Source organism: Homalodisca vitripennis, chromosome 4 (assembly GCF_021130785.1).
Source record: "Homalodisca vitripennis isolate AUS2020 chromosome 4, UT_GWSS_2.1, whole genome shotgun sequence".
NCBI lineage: Eukaryota > Metazoa > Arthropoda > Insecta > Hemiptera > Cicadellidae > Homalodisca > Homalodisca vitripennis.
The window spans coordinates 131631211-131658977 of NC_060210.1; the positions used below are offsets into that span (position 1 = coordinate 131631211).

General features: G+C 30.7%; 2 non-coding genes across 2 annotated transcripts; both read left to right on the plus strand.

The window, feature by feature from the left end:
- The first annotated feature begins 11282 nt into the window (after window positions 1-11282).
- On the plus strand, window positions 11283-11353 carry Trnas-gga. Its single transcript has one exon. It is a non-coding gene; the product is annotated as a tRNA-Ser (tRNA).
- Window positions 11354-11786: 433 nt separating this feature from the next.
- Trnas-gga lies at window positions 11787-11857 on the plus strand. The gene has a single exon. It is a non-coding gene; the product is annotated as a tRNA-Ser (tRNA).
- The last annotated feature ends 15910 nt before the right edge of the window (window positions 11858-27767 follow it).

Here is a 27767-nt window from a genome sequence, read left to right on the forward strand (position 1 = left end):
GAGACGGTTTCATAATTACGTACTATCATGGGAAAAGATATAGATTATTATGTATGGGGCAGTAACGTCTAGTAACTTTGCAGTGCTTTGCCGATTTTCACCACTAAACTGGCTTTCACAACTAAGTACGTTTTGAAGTGCTTCTTTGAGTTCTAACTCGCGCACTTTGAGCTCCAACTATCGCGCCAATTACCGCAAACGTTTGTGATCTAAGTAAGTGTCTGAAGACTTTAAAATATAAAAAGAGATTTGACACGAAATTTACTTTCAGTAATTTATTGTTAAAAACTTATTATTTTAAAACATGAATTTATAGTATTATGCTAGAAAGTCAATATTGTTTATAACTTTGGATTATTCTCGCTATTGAAACACGGTTTCGTGTATTTTTATAAAATTGTAAAATTTATTTAAAGGTTGCATAATTAATACTCGAAAATATGTATTATATCCGTATATTGTTCAAAAACTACCTCTCTTTAATTCAAGCCCAAGCGTGTTCAAATCTACAGCATACAACTGATTGCATTGTTCCACTCATTATTAGACACTACTTCAGTGTAAATCTAGACTATTAATTTGGTAGTATAAGACAGCCATGGTATAATCAAGTAGGAAACAATCCTGGAAATGTAATTCTTGATAATAACACACGAATAAATTGTTTTACATCTCTTAGTTTATACAACAAATTACAAATCTGGATGTTTTGAGTCTTTGGCCCTTTTTTCCGTGTACACAAACACCCGGTAACCACCTCCTACTTTGGAAAATCCAAGCTACGCTTATGTTTTAGTCACAAGTCAGCATAGATACCAGTTCGCCTATTAACCTCTGTCACTTCGGTCTTGTATTGTACTTAAATTGTAATATTTCATATATTATTTATGTTTAAGACTCTGACTTATTAAATAAACTATGATAAATAAATAAATACACGATCCAGTAATATGTTTATCCTGGATACAATATTGATTACTAAGTAATGAAACATTAAGATAATAAAAATAAGCATAGCTTCTAGCGTAAAATGTTATTTATTCAGATATCTAATTTATTTTAATTTTTTGTTAAACCTTTGACATTTTTAAGGGAAACTGATTATTAAATTTATACGAGGCAAATAAATTGAGTATATAGTTAGAATCGGTCATACATAGCTCGATGTATAACATCTCGATCGATTAATAGGAACGAATTCAAGGAAACCCCAGGGACCTATGGTTTAATCCAGACTTCATACCGCATTGGTAGTGGGTTGGGCCACTTATTGTTTGATTGTATTTGATAATTGACATGTCGACCATGTATTAACCCGCACTTACTGTAGCTCCAAATCCAACCAGCAAAACTCTCATGTTTCGTCATGTTGGTACACTTATTGTTTGATTGTATTTGATAATTGACATGTCGACCATGTATTAACCCGCACTTACTGTAGCTCCAAATCCAACCAGCAAAACTCTCATGTTTCGTCATGTTGGTACACTTATTGTTTGATTGTATTTGATAATTGACATGTCGACCATGTATTAACCCGCACTTACTGTAGCTCCAAATCCAACCAGCAAAACTCTCATGTTTCGGCATGTTGGTACACTTATTGTTTGATTGTATTTGATAATTGACATGTCGACCATGTATTAACCCGCACTTACTGTAGCTCCAAATCCAACCAGCAAAACTCTCATGTTTCGTCATGTTGGTACACTTATTGTTTGATTGTATTTGATAATTGACATGTCGACCATGTATTAACCCGCACTTACTGTAGCTCCAAATCCAACCAGCCAAACTCTCATGTTTCGTCATGTTGGTACACTTATTGTTTGATTGTATTTGATAATTGACATGTCGACCATGTATTAACCCGCACTTACTGTAGCTCCAAATCCAACCAGCAAAACTCTCATGTTTCGTCGTTTTTGTACACGGAAATGTTGAAAATGTAACGATATTTTAGTAAAATATCATTGATAATCCAATCTTTTATTATTTTCAGACATAACTCTTTCAGTTCTACCATGTTGTGTGGTATTATCATGATATCAAATTCAAGCACTTAGTTGTGTATACACACACTTCTCCTGGAAATCACGATATTCTTTTTAAAATATGACAGTGTTAAAGTTTTTAAATACTGTCTGTCAGTATTGCCGGAAATATTTGTATATACGAGTGCCAGGTTTGTTGAAAATCTGACAGAGGAATTTAATATTCCATCCTTGATGAACCACCGATCCCAGCCGGTCGAATTTCTTGAGCTAAACACTGGCCATCAACATTCAAACAGTTTTTACAGGAAAATATAAGCAAAAATTATAAAGGACATTCACTATTTCTTGGAACAAGTATTTCCAAGAAATCGCCTTGTGTTACTACATAAGTGTCGAGAAAGAGATTAGTTTTGCTACCCTTATGACTGTCTAGACTCTGTTCTTAACCGTTCTATTTTTCCATTGTATAAGCTTTTTACAAATATTTGCTTGTTTAGTTCTCTTCTAAAAATGAACTGAAATTTTTTTAAATTTTCGATAGTAAAAAAATTTGTAATAGTATAATTGTAAAATTTAACTTTATTTGAAACTAATAAAACGTGTGTGTTTGTGTGTTTTATAGTAATTAACACTCCATACAAACTCACAGTGAAAGAACCATCTGATGTTCAGTACAATCATCCTGGCAAGATTTCCCTGGAGGCAGGGATTTAGAGCTCAGTTTTCGCTGGTAATAATTGACTAAGTAAATTTACCTTCGGTATATCAGTTACCCAGACTGGGTAACGTTATCATCATTCTATACATTGCTTTGCAGTAATATTAAACGTTGTTTATCTTCGTTCAGTAAACAACTAGTTTCTAAAACTATTCCATTACGTATTTAAGATTAATTATTAACTCTTAGAATTTAATAGATATTAATTAACACAAAATTTCAACAAAATGAATCTTGGTTTGTGAAAATATAATTTGTGGAAATATGCATGATGCAGAATTTAAGCAATGGTATAGTATTTATCAGTCACAACTGTGTAATTCCTACCAGAATAATAATAACTACAAGTAACTTTTGTGTAATTGACTTCAAATTATTATATAAGAAAAAACTGAACGAATAGTATTTGCAACAAATAAAACGGCTTTTGCAGGTCAAACCCAGTGAAATCCATGTATACGAACCACCGTGGATCGAGTAGGAAAATTGTAATTTTTATTTATTCTATCAGTGTATATATAGAGGGAGAGGGAAGGAGTGAGTGAGTGAGTGAGTGAGTGAGTGAGTGAGTGAGTGAGTGAGTGAGTGAGTGAGTGAGTGAGTGAGTGAGTGAGTGAGTGAGTGAGTGAGTGAGTGAGTGAGTGAGTGAGTGAGTGAGTGAGTGAGTGAGTGAGTGAGTGAGTGAGTGAGTGAGTGAGTGAGTGAGTGAGTGAGTGAGTGAGTGAGTGAGTGAGTGAGTGAGTGAGTGAGTGAGTGAGTGAGTGAGTGAGTGAGTGAGTGAGTGAGTGAGTGAGTGAGTGAGTGAGTGAGTGAGTGAGTGAGAGTGAGTGAGTGAGTGAGTGAGAGAGAGAGAGAGAGAGAGAGAGAGAGAGAGAGAGAGAGAGAGAGAGAGAGAGAGAGAGAGAGAGAGAGAGAGAGAGAGAGAGAGAGAGAGAGAGAGAGAAGAGAGAGAGAGAGAGAGAGAGAGAGAGACAATTGACAATTGACAATGGTTTTATTTATCCTGCCCTGGTTTGGGCCAAAGGCCCACTCTTCCACCAGGACAGGCTCAAAGATTTACAATTCTTTTTACATTAGTTGAGGGTTATATTACACAAATAGTATTAATAATATAATTTCTGATAACTAAGAATAACACACACAATTTACGATTACATTATTAAAGTATTTTAGCTATTATTTTCATAAACTAACAAGTTTGTGAAATCGCTAGTTATAAATATAAATATTATTATTTTTATCCCTCCAAACTTCAATTAAGATACACACTGTAGAATATGTTTTATTTCGATTAATCTCCATTTATACAAACATCACATCTTTTCTAAGTACATTTTAATAATCTATTAATACCTTCTTAGCAATACCTCTTTTAACCTTTTGGCAAAAATATTGACACTAGGAGCATCCTTAACATAATTGTCTAAAGAATTCATAAGCCGAACTGATAATACATGAAAAGACCTATTATAAATTAATGTTCTATGAATTGGAACTCTTAACACTACTTCACCATATCTAGTTTCCCGTTGGTGCCCTTCTCCTAACCTTTTATAAACTTCATATAAATACTCTGGCTTTCTATTGACTAACAATTTCTTGCACAGATTCAAAACACTATACTCCCTTTTTTCTTTAACTTTTAATATTCTTAGTTCTTTGTAGAATCCAGTTACATGGTCATCTAATCGCAAATTATACATATACCTAATACACGCGTTTTGTGCTCTTTGTAGCTTAGTTGTTAAGGTTTCATTTAAGTCACAATAGGCTATATTAGCGTAATCAAAATAAGGAAAAATTAAAGTAGTAACTAACATTTTCTTAATCATAAAAGTTGGTTTAAAATTCAATCGTCTTAACTGGTACAAACATTGATAAACTTTCCTATGTATGTAATCCACTTGTTCCGACCACGATAAATTTTGAGTAATTCTTATCCCTAAGTTAACAACAGATTTTTCAAATTCTAAAACTGTACTATTTATTTTTATAGGTAACACAGTATGATGCTCTATGCTAGAAAGTAAGCGAGAAGTGCCCACAATCATAGGTTTGCATTTCAATACATTTAAACCTAATCCATGGTTTGTGCACCACTTAACAAGGTTTTCCAAGTCAGCATTTAAATTAGTGATAGCTATGTTAATATCCTTTACACTAGTCTGCAAATACAACTGTACATCATCAGCATATATATGGATTTCACTAAATGTAATGGATTCTATTATTCTGTTAATATACAATGAAAACAACAACGCAGACAGAGTGGAACCCTGAGGTACACCGGAAAGGTTAACTTTCCAATCTGAAAACAAGCCTCCTGCGGTTTTAATGCGCTGCAATCTATTGTCTAAATAGGAACTAAACCATCGAACAACATTTGAACTAAAATTATAAGACTCTAAAATAGACAAAAGAAGCTTGTGATTAACACAGTCAAATGCACGACTGAAGTCTAAAAACAGTAAAATAGTTACAAGTCTCTTATCCATTGCATATCTTAAATCATCTGTAATACGAATTAAAGCAGTTTGAGTGCTGAAGTGTTTTCTATACCCTGACTGGTATTTACACAATATATCTTTCTCATCAATGTATTCACATATTTGACTATGCACTAACTTATCTAAAACCTTTCCGAACACACACAGTATATTTATCGACCTATAGTGCTTACACTCAGAAGGGCTAGATATTTTTGGCAAAGGTAATATAACTGATTTTTTCCATTGGCTAGGATAAACTGAGTTAATTATAGAAAAATTATAAACATGGCATAAAACCTCCTTAATTTCATTGAAAATTAACTTGATAAACTTTATTTCAATTTCATCGTTTCCTACAGCATTTGAAGATATACTATTTAACATTTTAAACATTGAATCACAATTAACATCCTTAAAGCTAAATATCCCAGATGGCTCATTATACATGTTCTTATATTGTTGAACCAAATCATTACTGATTTCATTATTTATACCACAAAAAAAATCATTCAAATTATTCAAAGGTACAATTGGTTCCGTTAATCCTTTTTTTCTCCTTTCCAGCTCCCTGTTTCCTAAGCACCTTCCATACATCTTTACTGGAGTTATCTTTTTGAAAGAACAATTCAAAATGCCTATTTCTTGCATCTCTTAACACTGTCTTTACTCTGTTTCTAAGAGTTTTATAACTTTCCCATACACCTAGGTCTTTAGTCTTAACATAACGCCTATAAATAACGTCTCTTTCTTTCATCATATTTCTAATTTCTCCCGTAATCCAAGGACACGGGTCTCTCTTTTTAGAAACATTACGCTCTATTACATATTTATTGAACAACACAGATAAATAACTTTCTAAAATAGCTACCTTATTATCAATTGAATCACTATTATATAGCTCATCCCACTTTAAACTCAAACACTCATTCTTCAAAGCATCTAGGTTTATATTTCTAAAATCTCTTATCTTAATTTTACCCTTATCAGTATCTATTTTATTTTTAACATTGAATTCTAAATATATCAAATCATGATATGATAAACCATAGGATACTGATATTTGTCCAAATTGTTTAACTCTATGTTCATCACTAACAATCATTAAATCTAACCAAGACTCGGTATCAGGCCTATGATAAGTCGGTTTCAATGGTAATACATTAAGATTCAAGTTACGAACTATAGCCAGTAGTTGATTTTTATCATTAAAATACCTATCAGTACACAAATCTATATTGAAATCACCTATCATGACTACGTTGCTATAAATAGGCAACAAATTTCCAATAATTTCAAAACATTCTGATATATACCCGACTTTGGGTGGACGATATACAACACACAACAGTAAACGTCCAATTTAATGCTGACGATATCTCAACTACAATATATTCCGGTCTTTCTACAATATACTGCTTCTGAAAAAGCAATCTTTTTATAAGTAAAAACATTTTTTAAATGTACAAAGCTATCCCACCCCCTTCCTTCCCTTCTCTATCGTGTCTCTTAAAATATTATAATCATCAATAACATAAGGAGCTGATGGCAGAACAGGTTTTAAAAATGTCTCCGTAATGGCAATAATATCAAATAAAGAATCACCAAACTTAGCAATAAAATTATCCCTATGAGCATGTAAGTTCTCTACGTTCACATGACATATCTTCAAATAATTTTTATTCTCTTTAAAAGTTTCTCTTAAATCAAAAACACTTTTTTCATTATCATTAAACAACTCACTCACTCACTCACTCACTCACTCACTCACTCACTCACTCACTCACTCACTCACTCACTCACTCACTCACTCACTCACTCACTCACTCACTCACTCACTCACTCCTTCCCTCTCCCTCTATATATACACTGATAGAATAAATAAAAATTACAATTTTCCTACTCGATCCACGGTGGTTCGTATACATGGATTTCACTGGGTTTGACCTGCAAAAGCCGTTTTATTTGTTGCAAATACTATTCGTTCAGTTTTTTCTTATATAATAATTTGAAGTCAATTACACAAAAGTTACTTGTAGTTATTATTATTCTGGTAGGAATTACACAGTTGTGACTGATAAATACTATACCATTGCTTAAATTCTGCATCATGCATATTTCCACAAATTATATTTTCACAAACCAAGATTCATTTTGTTGAAATTTTGTGTTAATTAATATATATTAAATTCTAAGAGTTACTAATTAATCTTAAATACGTAATGGAATAGTTTTAGAAACTAGTTGTTTACTGAACGAAGATAAACAACGTTTAATATTACTGCAAAGCAATGTATAGAATGATGATAACGTTACCCAGTCTGGGTAACTGATATACCGAAGGTAAATTTACTTAGTCAATTATTACCAGCGAAAAACTGAGCTCTAAATCCCTGCCTCCAGGGAAATCTTGCCAGGATGATTGTACTGAACATCAGATGGTTCTTTCACTGTGAGTTTGTATGGAGTGTTAATTACTATAAAACACACAAACACACACGTTTTATCAGTTTCAAATAAAGTAAATTTTACAAATTTTTACAAATTTTTTTACTATCGAAAATTTAAAAAAATTTCAGTTCATTTTTAGAAGAGAACTATACAAGCAAATATTTGTAAAAAGCTTATACAATGGAAAAATAGAACGGTTAAGAACAGAGTCTAGACAGTCATAAGGGTAGCAAAACTAATCTCTTTCTCGACACTTATGTAGTAACACAAGGCGATTTCTTGGAAATACTTGTTCCAAGAAATAGTGAATGTCCTTTATAATTTTTGCTTATATTTTCCTGTAAAAAACTGTTTGAATGTTGATGGCCAGTGTTTAGCTCAAGAAATTCGACCGGCTGGGATCGGTGGTTCATCAAGGATGGAATATTAAATTCCTCTGTCAGATTTTCAACAAACCTGGCACTCGTATATACAAATATTTCCGGCAATACTGACAGACAGTATTTAAAAACTTTAACACTGTCATATTTTAAAAAGAATATCGTGATTTCCAGGAGAAGTGTGTGTATACACAACTAAGTGCTTGAATTTGATATCATGATAATACCACACAACATGGTAGAACTGAAAGAGTTATGTCTGAAAATAATAAAAGATTGGATTATCAATGATATTTTACTAAAATATCGTTACATTTTCAACATTTTCCATGTACAAAAAATGACGAAAACATGAGAGTTTTGCTGGTTGGATTTGGAGCTACAGTAAGTGCGGGTTAATACATGGTCGACATGTCAATTATCAAATACAATCAAACAATAAGTGTACCAACATGACGAAACATGAGAGTTTTGCTGGTTGGATTTGGAGCTACAGTAAGTGCGGGTTAATACATGGTCGACATGTCAATTATCAAATACAATCAAACAATAAGTGTACCAACATGACGAAACATGAGAGTTTTGCTGGTTGGTTTGGAGCTACAGTAAGTGCGGGTTAATACATGGTCGACATGTCAATTATCAAATACAATCAAACAATAAGTGTACCAACATGACGAAACATGAGAGTTTTGCTGGTTGGATTTGGAGAGCTACATTAAGTGCGGGTTAATACATGGTCGACATGTCAATTATCAAATACAATCAAACAATACGTGTACCAACATGACGAAAACATGAGAGTTTTGCTGGTTGGATTTGGAGCTACAGTAAGTGCGGGTTAATACATGGTCGACATGTCAATTATCAAATACAATCAAACAATACGTGTACCAACATGACGAAACATGAGAGTTTGGCTGGTTGGATTTGGAGCTACAGTAAGTGCGGGTTAATACATGGTCGACATGTCAATTATCAAATACAATCAAACAATACGTGTACCAACATGACGAAACATGAGAGTTTGGCTGGTTGGATTTGGAGCTACAGTAAGTGCGGGTTAATACATGGTTGACATGTCAATTATCAAATACAATCAAACAATAAGTGGCCCAACCCACTACCAATGCGGTATGAAGTCTGGATTAAACCATAGGTCCCTGGGGTTTCCTTGAATTCGTTCCTATTAATCGATCGAGATGTTATACATCGAGCTATGCATGACCGATTCTAACTATATACTCAATTTATTTGCCTCGTATAAATTTAATAATCAGTTTCCCTTAAAAATGTCAAAGGTTTACAAAAAATTAAAATAAATTAGATATCTGAATAAATAACATTTTACGCTAGAAGCTATGCTTATTTTTTATTATCTTAATGTTTCATTACTTAGTAATCAATATTGTATCCAGGATAAACATATTACTGGATCGTGTATTTCTTTATTTATCATAGTTTATTTAATATAATAAGTCAGTCTTAAACACAAATAATATATGAAATATTATAATTTAAGTACAATACAAGACCGAAGTGACAGAGGTTAATAGGCGAACTGGTATCTATGCTGACTTGTGACTAAAACATAAGCGTAGCTTGGATTTTCCAAAGTAGGAGTGGTTACCGGGTGTTTGTGTACACGGAAAAAAAAAAAGGGCCAAAGACTCAAAACATCCAGATTTGTAAATTTGTTGTATAAACTAAGAGATGAAAAACAATTTATTCGTGTGTTATTATGAAGAATTACATTTCCAGGATTGTTTCCTACTTGATTATACCATGGCTGTCTTATACTACTAAATTAATAGTCTAGATTTACACTGAAGTAGTGTCTAATAATGAGTGGAACAATGCAATCAGTTGTATGCTGTAGATTTGAACACGCAGCACTCTCTCTCTCTCTCTCTCTCTCTCTCTCTCTCTCTCTCTCTCTCTCTCTCTCTCTCTCTCTCTCTCTCTCTCTCTCTCTCTCCCTGAAAACCTATTAGTATACATTTTGAAAGATCTTTTTTTCATTATACCCGGAATTATAGGTAATTGGCGCATGATTTAGGAAAATCCAGGCCCAAAGGAATATGGTTGAAGATGAAAATTAATTTATACCATATGAATATGAAAGATGGTCATTATTTCGAAAAGATCCTTAAGAAGAACTCTATTATATACGTATTTCATAACAATTTTACTTCTTGAAAATGTATCTTATTGTAAATATCTAAGCAATTTTGTTCTTACTCGAACTTAAGCCTAGTAATAATATTACCAATATTTTAAACCTTTAATTCCTCTAATTTCTTCTGGAATGATCTCAGATATCTAATTCTACTGACTTCAATTAAGTTTACTTAAATGGCTATGCTTGATAACTAAAAAATCTATCCTACCCAATAGTGATTTCTACATGTTAAATAAACAAATCATACGTTTTATTCAAAATAATGTGAGTCTTGTTTTAGAAAAAGAGTATCTCCACTAGTGACGTAACAGTTTGGGGTCCGATCGAGTGAGTTCTCACGCCAAATCGACCATATCCCCCCCCCCCACTGACCGACATCCTGTTGCGCTTCGCTGAAGCCCAGGGAACATAACTTTCTTCTCCAGTGCTTTTATCCAAATGACTAAACGCATTCCTAGAATATGATCGATAATGATGGAGTTTATGGAGAAATCTCTTTTCAATACTTTTCATAAAATTTAAGTAGGGTTGCACGTGATTCAACAGATATAAGAGGGATGATTACTTGTTTAAAAACATATTATTTATGGCATATTTTTAGTAATATGCATTTATAAAACTGAATGGCATAGATATCTTTGCAGTAATATTAGTTTAGAAAATTTTTATAATATGTGATAAAATTGTATAACATTTAATGTGACGTAACTTACCACATGCAAGAATATTGGCTGAGCGTTCGCGAAGTGTATCATGAGAGGGTCCGGAAAATTATATTTCTGTATGTCTGTGCCCGCACTATATATCGAGAACAAACTGTCTATATGTCTTACAGTTTTCATTAAGCTTGATTTATATATATATATATATATATATATATATATATATATATATTATATATAATTTCAATTAACATTGAATCGAAGGCTATTGCTATTTATACAATTTAATGCAAATAAAAGTCGTTTGACAGGTATTTGGTCTTCCGATCATATGTTAGTTTGCTTATTTAAACGCATATGTGACAGATACGGCCAAATACAAAATAATTGAATCGGGAAAAGTAAACGCTCTGTGGTGTAATGGTAGCACATTCGCCCGGAAAGTGAGAGATCCGGGTTCGACTCCCGGCGGAGCAAGTACTTTTTGCGATTCAATGTTAATTGAAATTAAATAAGGCTATTGCCATTTATACAATTTAATGCAAATAAAAGTCGTTTGACAGGTATTTGGTCATCCGATCATATGTTAGTTTGCTTATTTCAACGCATATGTAACAGATACGGCCAAATACAAAATAATTGAATCGGGAAAAGTAAGCGCTCTGTGGTGTAATGGTAGCACATTCGCCCGGCAAGTGAGAGATCCGGGTTCGACTCCCGGCGGAGCAAGTACTTTTTGCGATTCAATGTTAATTGAAATTAAATAAGGCTATTGCCATGTATACAATTTAATGCAAATAAAAGTCGTTTGACAGGTATTTGGTCTTCCGATCATATGTTAGTTTGCTTATTTAAACGCATATGTGACAGATACGGCCAAATACAAAATAATTGAATCGGGAAAAGTAAGCGCTCTGTGGTGTAATGGTAGCACATTCGCCCGGAAAGTGAGAGATCCGGGTTCGACTCCCGGCGGAGCAAGTACTTTTTGCGATTCAATGTTAATTGAAATTAAATAAGGCTATTGCCATTTATACAATTTAATATATATATATATATTATATATATATATATGTATATATATATATATATATATATATATATATATATATATATATATATATATATATAAGTAGATAGTAATATGGGGTTCCTGGCGCACTTTCGGAGCCGATCGAAAAGCAATGTAAAATACTGTTCAATGTACCATAAAGGAAGCTGAGAAATAACACAGCAAATCTCAATGAAAAATTAACCGAATCTACAGTCGTTCGTCTCCAAAAGCGATCGGTACATTACTCTGTGGAATGAAAAATTAACCAAATCTGAGCTTCTACTTTCTTAAGCTGTGCTTTGTAAAATGTTGTCAAATCTGCTACGAATAAAGGATTTATCTTAATAAAATTTAATCAATTTAAAACATTTTTACTAAAAAACATACTGTACTTTAATAAAAAACTTTTCTACTAAATAAACAACATGAACTCACCAAAGTCTCTACAATTTCTAGCATTTAAAACAGTGCAACAAAGATGAATTCAACGAATTAACCAAAACATTTTAAAGAACAGTTGATACTTTCCTTAAATGATACAGAATTCAAAGAACTTGTAAAGTCTTTTGCAGAAAAAACGTCTAATGGAGTGTTTTACTATCGGCAAAAAACTAAAAAAGTAAGGGATTACATATTTAATATAATTACGAAAGATATTGAAAAGAAAGTAAAAAATAAACAAACAGAGAGTTTTCATCGTTTTTTTATGACATTTTTCCCATATTATACGTTCTTTCAAGATAATCAAGACTTAATTGATGAATTTCTTAGGAATTTTTGTGAGTATCAAGATTTATCAACACAATTCCATTAAAGAGCATTATAGAATTTTTTCTTATAGAATATAGCCACATTTTGTGTGAAAACAAAAGGTATTACTGTAGATAATATTCCATGTGATTCCTATGAAGAAAGACACCAACTATGGTTATCAAAACAGTACTATGACGTGGGGAGGGACTGCAAGTTTTAGAGTTAAGACTTTATTCTACAAAGTTAATTGTAACACAGTCTTTATCTTTTATAGTCTTCTTTCCAGTAACAATCAAGTGTAATTTTTCATTTTTGTTTAATTCTTTAATCTTTTTTTCATCCAAAACAGTCAAAAATCTGTTCGGCAAGTGTACTTTACAATCTTCCAACTCGGCAATTATTGTAAACCCGAATTTATCTTTCATTTTCTCCAAATTCAAGATTCTATGTTTCTTCCTTTCTTCCAATTCATTTAACTTCTTATAACTCTTTAAACTTACATTCTCCAATATCATTTAACTCCTTCAAGAACTCCATTTAAATAGAAAAAATTTAAAGACGGAAAAAATGAAATTCGCTAACCTTCACTCGAGAAGTCGGGGAGAATGTGAGTAAAACCGCATTCTTTTCAAGAGGTTCTTCGTTTAATTTCTCCAAATGTACTATAAAATCATCGAGGATTTCTGGTTCAAAATCATAAACAAATTCAACATCCAGATAATGAAAAAATACAGGTAATATCTTTTCATAATAAACGTGTGTATCGATACCTACAAACCTAATGTATTCTTTGAAAAGGAAAATAATTTTGTCAATGGTTCCAAGAGATAAGTAAAAATTTTTATTCTGTTTTTCTAAATTCTGTAACAAATTTTGTTTGCTTCTTGTCTCCGTATTGTAATTTCATAAGGAGATTATTCAAATGTGTTAGTTTATTTCGAAATTTCTTAGGTTTAGGTCTTTCGTACAAAATTAAATTACAATCTCTACAAAATAAAATATTTTTTATCAATAATTTCTCCTCTATTATAACACTTGTAACAGTTGGCATTATACTCTTCCATTTAAACAAAAAGATTTTTTTTATAAATGGAGATTATGGAACTAAGTCTGCCGAGATATAAATTTTTCAGCGCAAATGTTTGTGTTTACATTTCTACAACAGAGATAAATAGAAATAATTTCATTCTATTGTACAACTATTTAGGATATTTTGTCTATGATTACAAAGATTATTCCGGAAGAAATCGAGATTTTTCATCAACGAAAGAGTATATTTTTGAAGTTTTAGAAGGAATGAAAGAGAATAATATGAACATCATCAATTATTGTAAAAAGACAAAATGAATGATTGTGTCTTTGGTGTAGTGTTGTTAGTGTGCGTGTTTGCGCTATGGGGAATCACATCACATTCAACTTCTACGGTGTCTATTGTTTAGAGACTTGGCCCTGCACTGCTACTGTCCAACCAAGTTAATGGCTAGGAGCTGTAATTCGGGTCTTAGACTCTGGAATTTTTTTGTTCCCAAGTCTCAATTTTCTTTGGTAACTACTGTGTAGAAGTTGATGGAGAGATACAATTAGGGAATTTGTGTTGGGTGTTTTGTAAGTGTAATGTTGTATTAATGAACGATGTGAATGAATGTAATGAACGAATTAAGGAAGAGAAGGAATTAAGGAATGAAGTGGAAAGGTGAGGAAGCAAATGGCGCGCCAACCACAGTTGTCATTACTCGGCTTGTTCTATAGTCATTACACTATGGCCACTCGTGTAAAGACTTGTCCCCAACCACTGAACGACAACCATGTCTTCCTCAATAAAAAGCGCGCCTGAAGCTCTGGGATTTGAACCCAGAACCTCAGGCTTTGAAGGCAAGCGTCTTACCAACTGAGCTACGGAGAGTCTCGAAAGTTATAAGCTATATCTCTGCTATATAAGTTGTTCAATTAGGAGTGCTAGTTTACAAATTTATTAATAATTTTATATTTCAAAAACCACTCAACCGATTTTAATGAAATTTGGTACACATATAGTAAATACTTAACTCTTTCGACTTAACTTATCCATAAGGGTGAAATCATCCCCTATTTCTTAATATTCATAAAAAAATAAAAAAAATTATCAGAAAAATCTGAAACTTCAAAAACAAGCGAGTTCAACTTAAAATTTCATGAAAATAACAAAATTTTCAAAAACTACCCCAATCATCCCTTATCTTAAAACTCTTATATCTCGAGAACTATTGGAGCTTTTTTGCTGAAATTTGGTATATAGGATCAGTAAATATTAAAGTATTTTTTAAAATCATAACTTCCGGTCCAACCCTTAAGATGACCTTGGAATAGTTTTTTGTTAATATCATCCCCATTTTTTAAGATATTCTTTTGAAATTAAAAATGAATACTTATATCAATGTCTTTAACAATTCTGTAAAGTTTTAAAATTATCCGATGAATAATAGTGAAAATAACGTGATTTTTACTGAATTTCTCTAATATCGTTCTTAATCACATCATAGGCTAAAAATTTCTCAGAAACCACAACCACATAACAAATCGCGTTTTGTAACAGCTTTTTGAAAAATCCATATTGATAATTATATCGTTCTTTGAACCAGAAATATTTGTCAAACTCTTTGTTGTATCAATGACATAAATAGGTCTATTCGCTAAAAATTCTTTAGGATTGTAATACATTTCCTTATTATTACAGTAAACTTTCTTAAAATCTTGATACATCTGATACATGATTCTGAAAAGACCTCCGGAAATGTTTAAATTTTGTAATTCATCTGGATAATAAGAACCGTTCAATTTTACTCTGATATTTTTTACATCCAAAACTATCAAACTTTGAAGGATTTTTTTCTTGATTATTCTGTCTATCTGTTTGAAAACCTATGATAACGAACTTGGGATTGAAGATATTTCTATAAATATTTTTGATATCGAACGAATAAGTTGTTCCGGAAATACCCTTTTGTTCAATACATTGCCAATCTAGAAAATTAAACATAATGTTTTGACTTTTTGTAATTTCATCAATCAACCTTATTTTACTCGTGATTTTATAATCAATCATTGGAACTCTAATAAAAAAAATCTGTAATTGTTATTTTTCCATCAACAGGCATAACATTTCCAGTTGCAGTCTTCAGAATCACATCATCGTCTTCTGCTCTTATAAAACTTAGATAAAATCCTCCTTTATAGATCGGAATAGTAACATTTTCAAAAAAATCCTAATCCAAAATGAGATAAATTTCCAGCTGCTTCAAAAACACCAAATTTAAAATCTGATTCAAAGCCATTAGAAGTTTGAGAAATAACATCACTTTTTGAATACGAAATAGTTCCTTTAATTGTGCTTAATTGGCCACAGTTTTCGACTTCTTCTATCAATTTATTGTGTTTTCTTACTTCAATCTTAGAAAATAAAAACGGTATAAAATTATCGATTAATCTAACATTATCAGTTCCAAGATATGCTTGACCATCTTGTTTTGTTAAAGTTCCAGAAATATAAAACTGGAAGTTAGACGAGCAAAAGTTATCTCCAAAATCAATATTAAACTCAGTTCTTTTATTCGGTTCATTCAAATGTTGTTTACTAATTGGATAGAAATTTTTAAACTCCGCCCTTTCAATATCACTAGCATATTTTCTGTAGTCCGCCATTTAATAAGAGAAATTTTAAACATCGTGTATCATTTTTTCATCGATCTAATGTACGTTTTTATAAGAAAAGATATAAATTTTAGTAAAATAATTAAAAAGATTAGAGTCATTTTTAATGATCTACTTCGTCATATTCAGGATTCTCTTCCTTAAATTTTGCGATCTCGGTCACATATTTCAATAAAAATCTGCACAGGATAGTAACCGCTATCTATAATATTGTTCCAATCAACTGTATCTTTATTTTCATCCAAAAACTTTATACTCAAGTGTTGATAGAGACAAAGAACAGACATATGATCTTTTAATTGATAATGTATATTTTCTTGAATGAACTCTGATGATAAAGTTTGATATTTAGCAATGTTATACCAATTCAATTTGTTTACGTATAATCTCATCATATCTTCGGATAATTCATATTTTTGAGAAATGTCATCCCAATGTTCTTTTTTCAAATCTCTTTCGTGTTGCATGATAAAAAGATCGAAAGCACTGTAATGTCCCGCCATCTCTATTTATTAAGAAAAAATTTCAAAATCAAGTTTTTATAAATTGGCTCTTTTTAGCGTTACATTCAGCACATTTTCCAGATATTCTCTTAACTCCGTTAATGTTTGCATAGTATTTTATATCGTTTGTGGCAGTTTTCTCTTTACATCTCACACAATATATGAGCGCCAATTATATAAGGAAAAATTAGTCATCATAGCCGCCTACTCCATTAAATCTGTTGTCGATGTTTTCAAAAGTTTTATCGACATCTTCTTTAAATGTATTAAAGTTTTCTTCTAGTTTATTTACTTTATCGAGATATAAAGAGTATCGATCATCTATTCTTTTAAGTAATTCATTATTATGTGTTACATTCTCATTTAAACGTGTACAAAAATTTTCAAAAAAGTTTACTTTCTCATTGAAATGTGTATCAAAATCTTCCAGAATTTTGTTAATTACTTCACCAACTAATACATTAACATCATTTTTATATGTATTAAAGTTTTCTTCTAGTTTATTTACTTTATCAAGTAATTCACCAACATCGTCTACTGATCTTCTATTTCTGGCTTCTAACTTGTCATAGACTTCTGTTGTAAAATCTTTAACATGCTGTTTATGATTCTCATAATTTTGTTTTAGTTCATTAAACATTTTAATAGGATCTTCTAATTGAATCATTACAACAACATCAAATGGATTAATTCCTTTACTAACACCGCTAATTCTTTTTCCTTTAAAATCTAAGGCATTTTTAACATTCGGATCATGTAAATCAACAATATCGATGTTTTCTGATAATTTTAGAGGTTTCAAAATTTGCTCTTTAACAACAACATCATGTTTGTCAATACCAGGTCGAACACCGACAATTCTTTTTTTATTAGCCAAACTAACATAATTCTTTTTCAACTTTGATCGCTTCAGTAATTTTATCAGCTTTTTCGATATGAGACATTAAATTGGTAAATAATTTTTTTTACACCATCATCAACTTCTTTTTCCAATGTTTTTATTTTATCAGCAACTTCATTTGAACTCATGAAATTTGCAAGTTTGTTATCATATTCTGCTTTAAAATCTTCAATCTCGACAGCAAACATATCTGAATCTGGAAGGTTTTGTAATACATTTTCTAACTTGTTATCAAACTCATTTCTCAAACTATCAAAATTCAAACTATTATCTACATTTTGAATAATTTGTGTTCCAAATACGTCAAAAATATTTTGTGAATCCATATTTATTAAGCAATAATTTGTTAACAACTTCTTTAAAGTCTTTACCAGTACTCAGTTCATTCAAAACAAAAACACATAAATGACCACAAATTGGGGGATCTTTATAGTCTTGAATCTGAGAATCATTGTAGTAGACGCTTGATTTTTTCAAATATTTGATCAATTCTATAGGTGGTTTGTCCTCAATTCTTCCATACGAATCAAAATAACATGCATTCTTATCATTTTTTATAATAACAAATCCAATGCGTTCCACTTCCCATAATCGAGTCTAAATTCACAATTCCACATTCAAATTTCTTAACTTTTTCAGGTAATGTATCTCTCATGAAGATTCCTCTAAAATGTTTAATATTTTTGCAGATTTCTTCCAATTCCCCGAATGTTAAAGGTTTAAATTTTTTTTCAATGTTTGATTTCACGTAATTCAAAGTTTTTTTCATCTAATCCAGATCCTGTAACATCTTCCAACTCTTTATCTAACCAATTTAAAATGTTTCGAACAATAGGAATCACATCTTTTTTAACGATTGGAGCAGCTTTACGAACATAAGGAACAACATTTTTAACAACTGGAATATTTTCTCCAAAATCTAATAAATCTTTCAAAAGTCCACCATTTTTGAGTTCTTTCAACTGATTATAAGAAAATTCTATTCTGGTTCCTTTATTGTTTTTCTTATGTTTTTTCGAGTTTATTGTATTGTCTATTTGTTAAAAATATCTTATCTTCTCCATTTTTTAGTTGATCTATTTTAAATTGAATACTAACGGGTATTTTCTTCTTAAAAGCGGATTTTATTTTTTCTTTCTGATTTTTGCTGAAATTTACGTTCACCTCCATTTATATAGTTAAAATTTCAAGTTCTCTTCGATTCCCATTCCTAGTTTTCTCTTCAAAAACATTGCTCCAGCTGTTGGAAGCGCAACAAATCTTTCACCTAAACTAGCATCTTTTGATAAAAATCTATCCATTGCCTTATCTTGCAAAACTTTATCTGCGATATGTCTGGAATTTGTGTCTCTATGTTTTGCATAAAAAATATCGTGTTCCATAGCAGCTTGATCTAATTTATTTATACCAGGATCTCCTCTTTTTAGTCTTTTTTCGAGTTTTGTGCCAGGCCCCAGATACTGATAAGTTGGTACGTGTAATTCAAAAGGTAAATTGTTGATAAAATCATTCAAAAGTCCACTACCCTCAATCATAGATGAACTTATTGCCGGCAAAACTCGTTTTAAATATTTAATTCCATCAGGTTTTTCAATCATTTCGTCAAGTTTGTTCGAAATAAAATCTTTAATCGCTTTCTTTTCGTTCAAAAAATTGTTGTTTCCAGCCTTTTCTTGAGCATAAATATAATTAATAATTCCATCGAGTTTTGTCAAATCGTCGATATATCTGTATTCAATCTTATTATCACTGTATTTTCTCACACCTGATCCTTCGATTCTTTTTTCCCAAATTGGTTTAATCAAATTGAGATATTTTTTACCTTTACTTGACTTTGGTTTCTTAGTTGATGGATCATTATTTTTGTAAATTGAATCAGATTTCCATAAAATTTCAGTATACTTTTTCAAGTCTTCTTCAGAATATAAACCGTCTTTTGGAACATCAGTGCCTGTTAATAATCTCCATAAACCTTGAGTTCCTTCATATGTTTTTTCATTAATAATGATATCATTATGCTCAAAATTCACGGGCAAATTTCCAATCATAAAACTTTTCTTTTTTCTGTCCCAATACAAACCAAATTTATCATCCTTTGCTCTACGAAGAAATTTTTTACCAATTTCACCAATTATTATATCCGTTGTTCCAGGACTTATTGGTTCAACTATGGTAGAGTCTTCAATGATTCGAGGTCTAAATGGTGTTGAAGATGGTAATTTTGGCAATTCAAACTCAGATTCTGGTATCGAAATATCAGCAAATTGTCGTACAACTGGAACCAAATTCATCAAATTTTGATTATCGCTTCTTAAAAACATTTTCAATTTTGCCCTCAACATTTTTTATTGCAGATGTTACAGGTTGATTAATTTTTTGAATAAATTCTTGTTCTTTTTCATCAATTCGAATCTGTTCTTTAAATTCTTTGATTAATTTCTTTTCTATTTGATCAAGTTTTTTTGCTTCTTCTGAAGTTACGTTCGCCATTTATTTAGGAAAAATTTTGAAACGTAAACGTGGAACGTGGAAACGTGAACACGAAACGTGAACACGGAACGTAAAACGTGAACGTGGAACGTGAAACACGAACGTGAAACACGAACGTGAAACGTAAACACGAACGTAAAACATGAACGTGAAACGTAAACACGAACGTGAAACATGAACGTGAAACATGAACGTGAAACATGAACGTGAAACGTGGAACGTGAACAGATTTACCGTTTTTCTGTTATTTTTCATAATGTAAATAAAAAGTAAAGATAATATAAAAAATAATTGTAACAAATATTTTATCGAGACCACTGAGCAGCATTTATGTTAGAAAATTTATTCAAATATTTTCCATTTTTAGGCTTCAAAGTTAGATTAATAGTTAAAAATCCATAGTCTTCTTTCCAAATTTTATCACACAATTCATTAAAGTGGTTTAAAACTCATATCAGATCCCACATAATTGTTGTAAATCTTTCTCGAATAGTGATCGTCTTGCTTAAAAACACACAACATATTCAAATTATTTCTAATAACTTGTTTATCAACCTTTGAAAAGCATTGGGAAAGATAGATACAAGATATGTTTTTGTGACGGGACATTACGAAATATTCCTTAATAACGTCTTGATTTTCTAAAATACAATCATCAAAAACGATTAACGAATTGGGTTTACATTCGCTTAACGGAACTATGTCCTCAGAAGCATTATAAAAATGTGATATTTTTTTGTTTAAGTTTTTCTCAATATTTTCAAATCTTTCTTGTAATTTTTTATAGGCGTCTTGTTCTAAAGATTTACTAAAAACATACAAAATTGGAATAAGGAATCAACCTATTGTAGATAAAATTCAATAATAAAGTTGTTTTTCCACATCCACTTGAACCAACAATTAACAATCTGATTGGTTGATCTTTCTTATTTTCTTCAAACGTTTGAAGTTTTATCTGATCTTTTTGCTTTAAAAATTTCTCCATTTAAATAGAAGATTTTCATCTTGAAGCAACGCTTGCGAAAATGAAGCTGTTCAAGTTGACTTCAGAAAGCTCTAAATTAGTTTTAAACTTGGAACATCCTATACACTTAGAGGATGAATCAAATTATTTCATCGGTTTAAGCGGTTTTTATTCTGACAATTTTGTAATAAATATTAGTGAAAGTTCTCCTTATTGTATAGGATTTAGTGAGAAGAACGTAACAAAATATTATGGTTTAAACAAAGGATATTATACTTTCGATCAAATAAAAAATTCCTTAAAAATTATCTTAAAACATTCAAACAATCAGATAAATCTTTAAACTTTGACGAAAACAAGTTTGAAATGCAAAAAAATTATCTTTATAATAAAATTCAAATAAAATCACCAGTAAGAATAATGTTTTCAGCAATTATTGTAGATTTATTAGGGTTTGTTCAAGAAACTATTGAGCCAAATCAGGTATATTTAGGAAATAAAACGCCAAAATTTAGACCGTTCGATGTAATTGAAGTGCACTGCAATCTCGTTGAACCTAGTTTTGAAAATCATACCGAACACTTACACAAAGAATCTGAAATTTTGTACACATTTTTTCCCAAATGTTGCTTATGGATCAAAAATCAGTGAAAACCCGAATGAAATCGATTATATTCCAATTAGAAAAAATATGAAAAGAATTCAAAAAATCGTCTTAACTGTTCAAGACTCTGAGGGAAATTTATTAAATAATGAGAGTAAAACAACAATATATTTAAGATTGAAAAAGGAATAAAAATGAGTTGATGATGATGACAAAATTCAATATTTTTACTTAAAAAACAAGAGTCTATGCCATAGACCCTTTCAAAATCTTCATCCTGACACTGTTTTTATCAATGAATCTGGCCTTCATTCTCAAAATAAAAAATTACTAGTTAAATTTCTTTTCTATCTAAATGGAGTCAGTTGTAGACCTACTCAATAATCAACTTAGATTTAAAAGCAAACATATCTTTACAATTGTTGACGAAAATAATGAATTTTGGTTTAAGGCTAAAGATGTTGCAGAAATATTGGAATTTAAAAATACGAGACAAGCTATCATAGATCATGTTAAAGAAAAATACAAAAAAAGCTTTGAAAACATAGATTCTGACAAGGGTATCGAATCGCGACTCTTACAAAAATTACATCCAGACACTATTTTCATCAATGAACCAGGCATATATTCTTTAATACTGAAATCTAAAATGAAGATTGCAGAAGAAACGTTTCAAAATTGGGTTTTAGAAGAAGTTTTACCGAGTATTAGAAAATATGGCGAGTACAAACTTGAAAACGAAAATAAGCAGTTAAAAGATGAAATAAAACAGTTACAAATTAAAGATGAAATGAAATCATTGAAAATAGAGAATCAAGAATTGCGAATGGAAATTAATGAAGAGAGATACGGTATGTAAAGATTTTGATAAGAAAAAACACCATGTTTTTGTGTTAATTAAGAAGAATCACATGTGGGAATGGCCTTATTACGTTATCAGAGCTCAGAAACGAGAAAATACCAAACGGATTAAAACATCTAAAAATAAATTATCCTGAATTAGAGATTTTGTTCATTGATGACGAACCAAATTCTATCAATCTGTATAACCAAATGAAAGAATCTTTGAATATTTTATACAACGGAAATCATTTTACTACAAATATGGCAGAATCTCGACTGATTTATAGAATATCTAAATTTACACGATGAAAATGTTTCTAAATTTTACTAAAAACTCTCGATTTATTATATTTTGTTTGTAAATGTTTAGCATAACTAGGTAACCATCGTAGAATTCTTTTTTCATATTCACAAGGCATTTCGTTTTTATAACTTTCGCTGAAAATTTTTTTAGCACAATCTTTGCAAAAAGCATCTTTTCTATCTTTACTATACTGCCAGTTATTAAATTCAGAAATATTTTTAATTTCTTTACAAAAGTAACACTTTTTCTCTTCTAAAGTTAATTTGTTCATTTTATCATATAATTCCTTACAATAACAGTCTTTTCTATTCTCTTCTTGACACTTTGTACATTTCTTTTGAGACTCCATTTATATAGAAAAAATTATTACACGATGAAAATGTTAAACTCTTGAATTATGATATTTTGTTTGTAAATGTTTTTGATAATTATTTAACCATTTTATAGTTCTTCCACATTCACATTGAGTATCTTCATAATATAATCTATGAAGATTCTTCTTTACACAATCTTTACAATATGAGTCTTTCTTATCTCTACTATAGTGATCACTATTAAACTCTAAAATTTTTTTAGTTTCTTTACATTTAAGACATTCTTTATCTTCCAAAGTTAATTTTTCTATTTTATCATATAATTTCTTTATGATATTCCCTTTCACAATCTTTGCAATTATAATGCATTCCATCTTTCCTATTTTTATCTTTATAAAATTCATTTAAATCTTTAAATTCTTTGCACTTTGTACATTTCTTTTGATGCGCCATTTATATATAGAAAATTTATATTACAGTTTTGACTTCTTCAATTCATATTCATAAAACTTTCCGGTTATTTCTTCATTATTTAAATCTTTTATACTATAAGTTACAGGATCTGTGTTATTAATTTGAATAAATCACAAAGATTTCTCTTGACCAATTGTTCTTATATTTGTTCGAAAATGTTTGTTTTTTACTAACAATTCTTACATGATCATTGACTTTAAATTTAGTTTTCGTGTGAATTTCAGGTGGAACATACTTGAAAACGGTCTCTAATAACTCCTTTTCTGCATCCTTATCTACGTCTTTCGGTTTCATTTTGATTGTGCTGTGAACTGTATCGTTATAATTGTTTACGATTTTTTGAAGAATATCGATCCATTTAAAGTTTTTATTAATCTCAAAAATTACTTTCATTCTCTCATTTTGAGTTCTGTTATATCTCTCTACAATACTTGATTTCTCTTCGTTTTCAGTATGATAAATCTTAATGTTGTATTTTCTCAAAACTTCGTTAAATTCTTTATTTTTAAACTCTAAACCCTTATCTGTATGAAGTAGGTTAGGAGGTTTGTGATTGATCCTTATGGCATCTTTTACTATATCTTCGAAAGCTTTTGAAATATCCTTGCCGTTTTTTCTTTTGATAGCTCTTGACCAAGCATATTTTGAGAAAGTATCAATAACATTTAACATATACTTAAATCCATCATTTTGATCTGAATAGTTAGACATTATAACTAAATCTGCTGCCCATAAATCGTCAATTCCTAATGTTATAATTTTTCTCTTTTTAAACTTTTTTCGTACTGGTGCATGAATTTCTCGAGCTTCAATCTCTATCTCATCTTTAGTCTTCAATTCTTGCTTAACAGGTTTTGGATTTGGATTCTTTATAAACTTACTCTTGTTTGTCTTACATTTTGAACATTTTGAAGCAATTCTATACAATCCATTTTGAGTTTGAACGATTTTTGAATCTATATTTTTCGTTTTCTTTTTACACTTGTGACAGTGAATTAAATCATCTTCCATTTACATATCAAAGTTTCCAAGTTTATTTAATTCGTCTAATATATCAGATTTTGCTTCATTTTTATAGCCATACGGTACTGTATCGATCTTATTTTCTAGGACAATTCTCTTATCATCTTTAGCCTTAAGTGCCAGCTTGTTTATGGTAACAGTGTACAACTCATGTTTATAACTTTTGATGACTGTCATCTCCCTAAATTCTTCTTTATCTTCGAACAAACATCTCTTCAAGTTTTCGATATTTATTGTTTTATTTACAACGCTTCTCTTAATTCCTTTACACCTAACTGGGTTTTTATCTAGATATTTGTACGAGTACATCTTAGACCTTAAACCACAAAATTCTTCTAAAACTTCGCTATTTAACTCATCTTTGAATTTCCCTATTACCTTCTTATTTTTAGTAGTGAAACATTCATGATCTTTTGGATAATCACTTGTATCAAAGTCATCTATATTTTCTTTAATAATTTTAAAAGGATCTCGTTTCAATTCTAGAAAATAACTGTCTGTATCCATGTAACACAGATTCAAATCTGGATCAAACTTCTTTAATTTGTTGTAATAAAACTCGTACATTAGCAATTTTGAGAGGTCGAGAACTGAAAATCCTATGTAAATCGGTTTGTTAAATTTAACCTTTTGTTTGTACATGTGACTCGCTATACAGTTTGTCGTCAAAGATGTTTAAAGCATTTGAAATTTGTTTTCTTAGCTTGTTTCATTGAAAATTCTTCATTTCCAAGCTTAATATCACATCTGTTTCTCACATTTTCCATAGATTTTCCAAAAACTGAGTTGTTCATCAGCTTATAAAAGTCCTTTTCAAAGTCGCTTGTAGCTTTGGTTCTCATGTTTGTGTTAAAATCAATGTATTCTTTCATAAAAGGCTTCTGATCGAATGCAATAACTCTATTCACATGTTTCAAAATCATACCTTGTTCCAAATAGAACTTCAAATTTCTCGAATGAACAACGTATTCAGTTTTATCCAGTAGAGTTGTGCAAAGTTTGTTTTTAAAATGTTCTGGAGCAAGAGGTAAATCCTTGTGATGTTCGTGTAAATTTGTTGGATATCCAAGATCGACTTCGAGAATATAGCCATAATCTTCGTCGCCAGTGAGTTCTAAAATTGTTTCTTGCCACTCTTCTTTTGTATACGTTTTAGGATCCATCCACTTGATATCACTAAACGGCAGTTTTTGCATAAGACCATACCCATAAAGGTTGTTTGCATCGAGATAGAGTAAATAGTTTTCGGGCTTTGTCTTATCAAAATCTTTTAAATATTTGTTATTTGCTTTCACATATCGTTTAATACACTGAGAAATGCCTCCGCGAATACCTTTTTCGATCATCAAATACATATTATAATCACTAATTAATTGTAATTCTATCTTCGTTAATTTTAACATTGCGTCCCATGCGAGACTGGGAGCTGTTAGATAGTGTGCCGGATCGAGTTTTATAGCAATTCAAACAAATATTCCTAAAATTTTCAAAGATATCAGCGAGCAATAGAACATCTTTGAATGTTATAGAGATCAGAGTAATTTCCTAGATTTTTCTCTTTTAATTTGTTCCAAACATTTAAGTAGTGTTGAAAATCTTTCTCAGATATGCTCTCATCTGTCAAAGTGAATAGAAATCTTGAATTCTCAATTCTTCTGTGTAATCAAGTTTTTCAATACTGTCGATAAATTCATAGGGAAATATTCCTTTTCCAGATAGAATTTTAAAAATCTCGTCGTCGTCATTTGGCTGTCTTTCTATTATCTCATTCAGTCCATCTTGTATAAAATGATTTGTATGTTTGAAGTCTTCTCTCTTTAGATTTTTAGCTAACTTTTCTATAGACGAGGCCGATGAATCTGAACGTTGTCTACAAACGAAAACTTGATGAATTTTCTTGGCTTATCACCTTCGAATTCATAGCCATATCCAGAATTTACAGAATAATTTATATATTTTTCATCGGTGTTTGCAATCAAATCAACATTTCCATATTGTTTAGCCAATTCTTTTATGTACAAATGAGTATCGTAATTTGACATATTGTGGCAGAAAACGGGAATATTCTGAGGAAATTTCAAATTTAGATTGCAACATGCATGAGCTGCGCCTCGAAACTTGCCGGTTAAATGACAATGATCTCTCACTTTATTATAACTCTTATCTTTCCAACTATCAGGAGTAAAACCATACTGAATTGACCCAACATCATAAGCAGACCATTCACAGATATGACAAACGTTTGAATTTTGATACGAAATTTCTTCTTCTTCTGTCAATTTCATAGGTTTCATGTTCTTAGAATTATATTTTTTCGCTATGTATTTCGATAATTTATTGAGTTCTTCAAACAATTTTGTCGGGACGTTTTTCAAATCTTCTTCATTTTTGGCACGATAACATATCGGTTTGTACATGCGATTGGTCACATTCGACACTAAATATAGAGTAAAACCATAAGGAATGTGCCTCTGAATCTTGGTTGTAGTCGATCTTTGTGGATTGTTCTTGCATGTCGGAATTTTTTTCTAATATGCTCTAAAAAGTCCATATAAATTACGTACGGATGGTTAAATTTCTTTTGATAATTAGTAAATTTAGTTGTTTGACCTGGAAATGGCATAATTGGCTTACAAAACTTCATGATTTTTACAAATTTCTAAGTGATCTGTTAAATCTCCAGATTTGTAAAAATGGCTTAAACATCTTCTACACAAAAATTTTCTTTCTTTATGTTTAGACAACTGCGAAGAAACAAGCTTATTTAAATCGGTTATCAAAACATAATGAGATTTATCATCTTGTTTAACATACAATAAATCAATGTTTGTTTCAGCGTCATATTTTTCAGAAATTTGTAACGGAACAATGTTAATATTTTCATCAAAACTGTAGACATTGATAGACATTGTTGGATACTTATACTTGGAATTGTAGCTTCGTTTTTCAAATATTTGTATATCTTTCAGAGACATTG